Genomic DNA, 9,637 nt, shown 5'->3' with positions numbered 1-9,637 from the left:
TCTGCGCTTCTGGCGTTTTGGCGACAGGCAATTTACATCCGATGCATAAATCAAAACTTTACTCAAATAAATACAAATACATGCAGAGTGACTTCATACTGTATGCATGAATGCGGTTTGCTATTTATTATTGCAGCTGATGGCAACCATTGCGCATTTTCACTGACTGTGGCTGATTTGCATATAAGCAAAAATATTTAAACTCACAGAATGAGCATCAGTCTTTTTGCATTTTGTTTATATTTGACAAAAGTAGCTTCAGTTTTTATATAGAAAACGAAAAATAATGAAATACCAGTTTTGGGCAACTATCAATAATTTAAAATGACAAAAAATATATAGTTTTAAAGAAAAAGAAAAAGCTCAGCAGTAGTTTTCTTTAATTCAACAAAATGTTTTTTAAGAGCAGATAAATGTGCACTGTGAACAATAAATGTGCAGTTTTTTATTGGCATTAATACATTAATGAGTAAAGAAAACATGCTGCTGATTTCCTCATTTATCAGCTGATCCCAGGTCAGCCAGGTTACATTAAAGGAGTCATTACGTGGTGATATGACCGCTGTGCTTGAATTCAACTATATTAGAATCATTAAGCCATTTTTATTTTCACTTTCATTCATAAATAGTTTAAATGATCGTCGAGGGTAAAAGGGGTTGTTGGAGAGCAGCAAAAAGGCCTGAAGTAAACATTAAATAACCTAAAGAACATATTGACAATAACCTAATAATACTAATCAATAGATTTGATCATATTCTGACGTTGGAACTGATTTAGGCAACATTAGAGAATTTATAGTTTAAAACAATCATATTGCTGGCTCAAGAAAGTGTGTCAGGGCGTGCTAAAGTCCATGGCGAGGAATTGATTACAGCTTGTGCCATTTATTGATCGGGAATTAGGCGTATTAGAGAGATCAATGGCTCATACAGCGCGCGTGTCTGCGTCCACGCAGGGTTCAGATGGGCAGCAGGTTCTGGACCGAGTGTGTTTACCCTCCGACTCAAGATCAGGGTGGAAATCCCATTGACCTGCGTGTGTGTGTGTGTGTGTGTGTGTGTGTTCAACCCCCTGACCGATAGGATTTCCATTAATTTACCTGCAGCCTCGGAGTTTTCGGAGGAAAACCAAACATATGTCACGGATGGATCCGTCTGCAGGATGAGCCTCAGAAAGCAGTAAAGAGGGAGGAAGAGGGGCTTTTGTTTGATGTCAATTGCTGTCAAGTGTGAGCACGTGTGTGTGTGTGTGTGTGGGTGTGTGTGTGTTTTAAAGAGATAGAGAAAGAAAAATCTGGATCATAAAACACAACTGATAGGAGAGCTCGTATAAAAAAAGGGGGGAGACCAGCATAAATCGTTTCCTTATTTTAACGCAAGAAGCAAGAACCGAGGGGAGAGAGGGGAGAGAGGGAACATCACTTTGCTTTTTTCGCCCTCCCTCGTCGACAGTGGCCGGCAGGGGTGTTGCTCTCAGAGTCCCCTCTCCTTCCTTTTAATTGATTTCTCATAATTAACTCAGTGTGTCCATCGATCTGCCTGCGACCGCCCAACACCGCCTCGAGATCGGCAACCTCATTATTTCCACGTTAACCCGAATAATCCCGAGTAAATACTGACCACATTCAATAACAATTAGACTGCAGACAGCACTAAATAATCCCGTTTCCTCTGGAAGACCTCGGGACCAGGTTGCACTGAAATAAGAGGACACAAGTATCCGTGCTGAGCTCGAAGTTGGAAAAACGTGAGAAAAATAGATATTTTGCAGAGAAAGTGCTTCAGTCTTGACATATGTGATCAATGCATCTTCTTTAAAATGTAACACATGTAGGTTTGACTTTGAGCAGCATCATGCTTTGGTGCAGAATGCATGTGGAAGAGCCACTGTGTGCAAATATTCTCAAACCTATTTAAAGATATTAAAAACCAATAACCTGGAACCTGCGGAAGCTCAGTCCATGCTGCAATGTTGTTCACTTTCTCCACCATTTCATGAATTAACCCTAATTAAATCCTGTTACACACCAGCTCAGCCAATTAAAAGGCCTGCTGTGCACATCAGTCTCTTTGACTCTGGTCAGTGTGTGAAATGCCAAGCTGTAGCATCTCTCTGCCAGGTTCAGTGGCTCTATAAGAGGGGAGGAGGAGGTCAAACAAGCCTCCAGGCAGCAGTTCAACCGGCACTCAGCTCAGACTTCTGCCTCCCTCCACCTTCATGTTCTCCTCCTGAAAAATACAAATGAGGAAACTATATTTTCTCCGTTTTCCGTGTAAAAGAAACAGGCTTACACCATCTTCTCATTATGTAAAAATGAAATGCGTCGTTATGTGTGGGAGGTATATACATAGAAATCTGGTTTCAGTGTGAAAGCAAAGTTGAACATGAGCATAAACTTTTACCTTTTTTGCATTTTTTGCAGCATTTGCTCTCTGACCTTTTAGAAATAAGGAACCTGATAACTGACTAAATTCATTTCACAACCCAAATTATGCATTGTGAATGCATGTTTTAACCTACATTTCTACTTTTATGTGTGTGCATTTCCATTTATTTTTCTGTTAGATATAATATGAGATATAAATAATATGAGATGCAAAATCAGCTTTTTGACTAAATCTGACACATTGGTATCATATTAGTGGCAATTAATGTGTGTTGTCCCTGATTAATAAATGACTAAAGTAAAGTAAAGTTCATTCTACCAAAAGGTCAGTTAGTAGCTGTTCTGGAGCTTTTGATTACATTATAAAATCTTCCTCTGGAGATGAATTTTAAGCAGTTTAATAAAGATAAAATAAACTTATTTAGAGAATAAAAATTCTGTTTATAGAGTAAAAACTCACTAAACTGGATTATTTGGGGAAATATGTGGTGCATGTCCTGTAGCTTCTACTGGACGTGCAAGGAAATCTTACAAGGAAACAAAAGAGAACAAAACAGTTTTATATCATACAAAAAGTAAGAACATAGAGTCGACTGGAGAGAACAAAGTAGAAAAATGTCAAGAAGAACAGCAAGAAAACAGAAAGATCAGGTAAAAATAGAAGAGACTACACAAAGCTTGACAAAAATAGAACAAAGCAGACCAAAGAAGAGCAGGACAGGCCAGAAAAGAGTGTAATTGAAGAAGAGATAATAGAGTAGAGTAGAATAGAGGGGGCCAGGAAGGACAGAAAGCAGAAAGAGAGTGAGTGGGGAAGGAGGGAGGCGGGTGATGGTGTTGGTCACGGGGGGTTAAAAGAAGGGGGCGTCTAAAGCTTGTGAATTAAACGCTGTGAGGCCCTGTGTCCTCGGCACGTGCACCGGGCCTCAAGAATAAAAGGAGCTGGCCCATCTGGCTTTTTAGAGGCAGGAAGAAAGGCGGGAGAGAGAGAGAGAGAGAGCAGAAGAGAGGAGAAGAGAGCCGGAGACACCGGACAAAACAGGTGAGAGAGAAAAAGAGAGAGAGAGAGAGAGAGAGAGAAAGAGGGGTCCTGTGTTGCTCAATGGAGAAACCGTGACATTAACACAGCCAGGCGTTTAGGGCGCTTGATTCCCTCTGGGGGGTCACCGATGGTAAAAATATAGGCTCTCATTGTAATGTAAGGTGCTTTTGAGTGAGAGCTCTGAAAGGAGTTGGGGTTAGTGTCAGAGTGAGCAGGTGAGAGGGGGGGAGAAAACACAAGAGAGAGAGAGGAAGAGGATGTCAGAGAGAAGAACGGAGGCCAAAGCGGTTCAGTAGAAATCTGGAAAAGTCTGAGAAAAGTGAAAGATATTTGTTTGTGTGTGAAAACAAACATTCCCCCCCCATTCAGAAATCATTTTAATGAACAGCACAGTGTGTGTGCGTGTGTGTGTGTGTGTGTGTGTGTGAGAGGGCAGGGAGGTATTCAACAGCGTCAAAACACACTCACCTTTAATATATATGTGTCCTTCAGAAGATTTTTCTATACCTCCGCAGCGCCCCCCCCGCCTCACCACCATCTCTCTCTCAAACACACACACCCCTTACCTCTCCTGCACTCGGCATCTTAGCTGTTTCCATGGCAACGGAGTTGAGACTGCAACCAGAAAAGGGGGGCGTGCGTGCGTGTGTGTGCATGTGTGTGGACGGCAGCAGCAGCAGCAGCAGCAGCAGCAGGTGATGAGGCTCAGCTCATAGCAGACAGTGCTTCAGCATCTGGGAGAGTGATTTCTTTCCTGTCTAATAAAAGTTATATTAAGGTCAAAGAGAGAGGAAGGGGACAAAAAAAAACAAGAACAGACATTGTTATGATCATTAAAGAGGGAAAACAGAGTGTAAGGAGTGAAGTAAAGTAAGCAAAAGTGAAACAGGATACTTTTAATATCAGCACGTTTGTCGTTGAATTCTCTAAACGCCTGAATCACAAAATGTGGGACAGTTTCCGTAGTTTACTTAATTTTCAATGTGTAAAAAGTTACATTTGAACAAATCAAACATAATTTTAACCATTTAACAAATTAAATGTTTACCAACAAATTCAACAGTGTTGTAGACAACACAGTACAGACTGTACAGCAGATAGACCTGTAAAGATAAAGATACTGTAAAGGACCCTGACACAAATCTGTGATTCTGGGTAATGTAAATAAAAATACAATCTGGATAAAGCACCAGGTTGAAGGCCTTAGCGCCATAATGTGGTGGTGGAATAAAGAGTGGACACTTCCAGTGAGTCGGTCAGTGTTGCAGAGTTATTTTCCACATTCAGTTCTTTAGATACTCGAGAATGTTGTTGGATGGAGAAATAGCGACAGCACATTTTCTTCCCTTATTAGAGGATTATATCTCGAATTACAGGAATAGTTTTACAGTATGACAAACAGCTGAAATCGAACCTGGGACACTCAAGCTCAAGGTCATTGCCTGAACAGTACTGAATAAATATAGAATAACAGGAAAGACACAAGTGCTACAAAGAACATTACCGATGGCTCTGTAGCATTCAAGAGTCCCAGTAAGTCATGACAGTGTGGCAGTGAGCCGACACACGACACCAGCACCCTGAAAGTGACGCAGTTAAATAAAGCTCAGCCTTCATTTATTTTATTATTTACATATAATATTACATGTAAAATATAGCCTACATTAACATACACTGTCTGTCACTTTACTTCTGCACCTGTCTGAGGTGTAAAAGCAGTTCAGTATCAGTGTGCTTGGGGCATAAGTAAATTAATTAAAACAACAGAAGAAAGAACACTAACAAAATAAAATGTAACTCAGTTAGACGAGTCACATATTTATGACACAAGGTGGCGCATTTAGTCCTGTCACTATATGTGAAATAGTGTTTTTCTAAAGAGAGGATTGAATTAAATTATATATTTGTGTATTGGTTATTGTTAACATTGCTGCTGGACACCCGTTATTTCACCAACTCCTACCACAACACCATCAGTCAAGATATGACAGAAGAATCAATGTGATCATAAACTTGAACTTGAAAATTCATGTTTGTTTTAATTTAACACAATGTTAAATGTTGAAATGTGACTGTGTACTTTTAGGCCAACAACAACAATAAAAAACAAACAACTAATGGATTTGAAACTAAATCTTAATGCTTCAGATCTCCAAGATGAAAATTAAAATGTTTTACAGACTTTATTTCCTGTGGCCGTCCATTGCATAAACATTGTTTTTAACATTATTTAATATGTAATTTGATACAAACAAGCTTGGGGAGTAACAGATTACTTGTAACTGAGTTACATAATCAGACATAAAAAAAAGTTGGGTAACTGTAATCCATTATAGTTACGAGAAGAGATTACGGTTACATTTGGTAAATGAAAAATTGAGATTATTTAGCAGGATTACAATTTTAAAATACATCATTTTTTTAAATAAATACACTGAGCGGACACATTTTTACTGTTTCCATTTTATTTTCTAAGATTATTGTCCTGTTGACTTATAGACTAGCATCATAACTTCTTATTTACATTCCTTTTCTCTTGTTTTTATTACATATTTGGTGTTGAGGTAATCCAAAACTAACAGAAAGTAGTCAAATGACATTGCTTTAACATTGTGATGCTTGGATTAAGTTACTCAGTACATTTTTTAACAGGTAATTAGTAACTGTATGGGATTACATTTGTAAAGTAATCCTCCCAACCCTGGATACACACACACACACACACACACACACACACACACACACATATATTAACATTAATAGAGTAAACTCATATTCTGCCTCAGAGAGTGGCCCCAGCTGTCAGAGCCAGGGGCAGGAGGGTGGATCAGGTTGCTTTCACTTTGTGTGTGTCTCCTCCTCCCATTAAAGTTTGTGGGCAGAAACTTCCCGTAATCAAAATATGAGGAAACGATGATAACGGGAAACCAAAGGAGCAGCTTTGAGACGGTTTTACACCAAGAAACTGACAATTAACACAACACACACTTTAACAGATCTGGATCATAACCCGGAGGATCACATGGGGCCCGTGGAGATCTGTATTTATGAGGAAGGAGCTCTAAAGGTCGTCAGGCATTATGATCTAAGGTACGTGAACGCAGCAGTCTGAGCAGCTATATAATAATCCTGTGATATTCCTTTAGGGGGATTAGCTGTGTGTATCGCTGGTTTCTATAACATATAGGCCTTTAAAACCCCTAATAATAATAATGCAGGTTATATTTCATTTATTGTGCAATCCCTGGGAATGAAACGCAACAGACTAAAACCTGGAGCTGAGGGGTTTTAGTGGGCTGCTTTCTGAAGTGTCACCAGTGCAAAGCTTTGGTTTAAGCCCGCCGACCTCTTTCTCCGTGCAGGATGTGGCTCCGGCGGCTGTGGGCGGAGGGCTTCGGGCGCCACTGTGTGGTCCAATGGCCGAGCTGCAAGTGTTGGTACAACAGCGTCGGGGAGTCCAAGTTCAACGGTGTCCTGATCTTCATCTTCCTCTTCACACTCGCTTTGGCTCTGATCAAGTAAATGGATTGAGTTATTGTGCAGTTATAGCCGCTGCAGGGACAGTTGTGTGGTGTTGTTCAAGTACAGTGGGAACATTCCTGTTAAAAGTCCCCAGAGAGTGAGTTGATGTATTCAAATATCTTATTGTGTCCAACCAATAGTCCAAAATACAAAGATCTTTAGTTTATAATGATAGAAAACAGCAGAAAAAGGCAATTTGTCACATTTCTTGATGATTGTCAAATGCTACATTGATCAAATCATTTTTTCCAGGTTTACTGCTATAGAGTGTATTTTATGATAAACAAATCCATTTGCATCACACAGACATTATTATACTGAGTTAAACAGAATATACAAAGTGTTTTATCCATAATTATGTGTTTCCTTTTGCTCTTCTCCCCAGTATAATATATTTGGAACAACTTTTTTCATATAGACGTCCGTCATATGGTGAGTATTTAGTCTAGGATGGAAGATAACTTGAAATTTTGCTTCTAAATTAAATTAAAAAGGTGTTAATGCAGTGACGTTATTGTCTCCTCTTCCTCCTGCAGGAAATCAGGGAATCATACAATGGGCAGTGTTTGGTGAGCTTTTGTTCTATGCTGTTTAAACGTGGATTTGTATTCATGTCCTGCCACAAAGTTTTCTTAAACACGCAGCGAGCAAACACTAACAGCAGCAGTGAAATGTGTCTGAAATCAGTCACACAGATGTAGTCGTCCAAGCTGCACAGGGACTGTTTGATAACCCTGCAGTGGTAATGCAGGATATTGGAGGGGAAGGGGCTGGGGGTCTGCAGCGCTGAGAGATTGGCTTTGCACGGACGCCTTGTGACTTTAAGATCCTATTTGGTCCACTGGCTTAAAATCTAAAAAAAGGAAATCTTGGTACTAAGGTGCTTTTGACCAGATAAGTCAAGCTGGATGTGAATTTGTATTCTGAACCACGGACTGGCAACATTTTTCACTACTCTAAACACTGAAGCATCCTCTGTTACATTTAACAGAATTGAGCACAGGTTAAAAAGTGGGTGGACACAATATCTCAAACACCTACAGACTAATCCAGTCAAATACAAGAGTCCTGCAGTTCATTTGTATCTTTATGAAGCTTTTGAAGTGTATTTTCTGTTAAAAATGTGAAGGTTTTTTGGTGCAGCTTCAAATGTTTTCTGATGCTACTGTTTGAAGAATTTTCAGGCTTTTATTAAATTGGACAGAGTTTGTTTTTCTGTGCCACACTGGTACATAAATGGGGTGTGTGGATGAAAGTATGAGCCTCACCTTACATTATACACCTCAAAATTTCCTAGACACATCTCTTACCTCAACAAATATGACATTTTTTAGTATTTTACCTGTAGCTATAATAGTATATTAACTGTATAGATAAGTTGAAAAAGGGGAGTATTCTGGCAGAGCTTTTGTCTTTAATTGCATTTGTTTTTTCACAATTTTGTGTCATTTTGTTTTAAATAATAACTAATAATAACTTCTACACATGACAATCTACATGTACATGGATGACTGGATTTGAGCTGTATTGATGTGGTGACACAGGGTCAGAGAATCTCACCCGCACTCTGGTTTTCTTCTTTGTACGTCTCCTGTAGCTCTTGCTGTCCTTGCGGCCGTCGTATTCGCGAATAAGGCGTTGACGATCACCCTTTCAGCACTGCCGAGGAGAGAAGAAGTGCAAACAATCACAGGTCTCGTGGAGAAGTTTTAATTAAACACAACGCAACTGTATACACACAAGCATTGTTCTGCAATGAACACACCGTGTGGCTCTATGTGTGTTCTCACTGTTGCTCTTCCACTATATGACAGATTAGAGAGCTCAAAACTGATTGCAGCTACGCTTTACGTGATATTTGTACACATTTCATGGTGGTTTTATATTGGATTTTCATCAGTACAGCTCCTACACTTTCAGAATGTGTGAGTAAAAACTAATAATATATTTCAGATTTTAAGAAAAAGTTTACATTCTGAGATTTTGAACAGTTTAATTTCTTCTGGAAATATCCAACCACATCGCTTTGCAGTTGGATTTAGTAAATGTAATTAATTTTACACATGTGAAGAAAAACACAAAATGTAAAAATTAAATAATAATAAAATTAATAATAATGTGGGTTGTTTTATTTCATCATAAATTGTCTCAGTAGGCCTGTATGTATTTTTTATTTTAAATCTCAGTGTGTGAATGTGTGTGTATGCAATCTGTCTACAGGAGGCATTAAATAAAACAACGTACAGCGTATTCTTGTTGTATTAAACTACATATACTCTACATTTTGATGTCTTTGATTTTCCTCTTGTATGTTGTGTGTGTGTGTGTGTGTGTGTGTGTGTGTCAGCTCTTTCTGAGACATGGATACCCTAAAAGATTTGAGGATGCATTTGTTCACACATTCCGTCTCTGCTTTCTAAAGCACAGCTCGTCTTCTTATTAAAGTTTATTTTTAAATAAAGAATAAATAGACAACCTGGACTCTTGAATGGAGGCGGCGTTAAACTGATTCATATATTATTGTGACACACAGACAGAGGGAGAGACAGACACAGATGGAGGGAGAGGGAAAGAGACAGCGACCACATACAACACCATTCATTATTAACACACCCAATATAGCTGGACTGGACACCTCTCTCTCCTCGCCCCCTCCCTCCCTATTAATGCACACACACACACACAC

Source organism: Morone saxatilis, unplaced genomic scaffold, assembly GCF_004916995.1.
Source record: "Morone saxatilis isolate NCDOM2014 unplaced genomic scaffold, NCSU_SB_2.0 Contig9, whole genome shotgun sequence".
In the NCBI taxonomy this organism is placed as follows: Eukaryota; Metazoa; Chordata; class Actinopteri; family Moronidae; genus Morone; species Morone saxatilis.
Note: the sequence above shows the minus strand (reverse complement) of the source record.